The sequence below is a fragment of the Penaeus monodon genome, chromosome 24 (assembly GCF_015228065.2).
Source record: "Penaeus monodon isolate SGIC_2016 chromosome 24, NSTDA_Pmon_1, whole genome shotgun sequence".
NCBI lineage: Eukaryota > Metazoa > Arthropoda > Malacostraca > Decapoda > Penaeidae > Penaeus > Penaeus monodon.
In genome coordinates, this window is record NC_051409.1 from 6646035 (window position 1) to 6647081 (window position 1047).

The window sequence follows — 1047 nt, forward strand, 5'->3', positions numbered from 1 at the left end:
AATATAACGCAGAGACACTGACAGGGAAACTGGCTCAGGCCCTGTTTCAGGAAATCCCGCACTGTCCTTTCTTATGAACTTGCCTTGTGACGTAATCACCCCCTTCCCCCTCCAGAACCCGTGTATAAAAGCCTGGAACCCACAAAACTGGCCGCACAGTCGTAGCTGCAGCCTACCTTTGCACTAGCTCAAAGTCTACTCAACATCCACATCCTATATTTTTCAGGTATTAGCTTGTAATATTATTAAAGAATGTTGTGGCTGATGAAGTTTCATATACCGAATAAATTGGTTAAACTAAATAAACATATATTAGACAAATCATTTTTAAACTAAGTAAATCCTAGATTCTTTCCTCTTCCAGGCCATTTCCGTCTGCAAAATGAAGCTCTTGGCCATTGCTGTCATCTTGTGCCTCGCTGTGCTGTACACTCAGGCTTTACCAGCCGTAAGTATTCCCTTCTTTCTTCTCCTTCTCTCTATACATGTGTGTGGGATCAAGTATTTGTGTTTATGGCTGGCTCTATGTGTTTACCAATGCAATTCTCTACATACTAATCAAACACTATATTTCTTCCGAAAGTGATAGTTCTTATATAAACTCCTGCATACTCAACATCTCTGAAGAAGAAAACTTAACATAATCATTTCTTGTGACAAAACCTTGCAATAATACAAATATGCTTTCTCACTCAATCCAAACATCAACAGCCGGAGAAAAAAAGTGCTCCATTCCATCCTCATTACCCTTTACTAACACCAAAACATTTGATGCAGGAAATGCCATCTTCACCGCTGTTGCTCAGTCGGGTAGCTAGGTCACCTCACTTCCCTCGAGACTGTACCCCGTGTGCTTGTAAAACTACCTTCACACAAATTACCATAATCGAACATGAAGTAAGGCCAACATCCACAAGGTTCGGCGGCAGCTCCCGGTGCTGCCCATGTCCTCCACCTCCCTTCTGATATCGTAAGTTTCTTTAAGTTTATAGTCTCTCTCTTATATGTATTCATATATATACTGTGAGTTTCATATATTTACTCATA

General features: G+C 40.7%; 1 long non-coding RNA gene across 1 annotated transcript in view; it reads left to right on the plus strand.

Annotated features, from left to right (window-relative positions):
- The first annotated feature begins 313 nt into the window (after positions 1-313).
- Positions 314-1047, plus strand: part of LOC119588523 — a 1178-nt gene continuing 444 nt past the window's right edge. Inside the window, exons 1-2 of the long non-coding RNA XR_005230104.1 lie at positions 314-448; positions 778-970. This is a non-coding gene — a long non-coding RNA (uncharacterized LOC119588523). The remainder of the gene's footprint in view (positions 449-777; positions 971-1047) is intronic.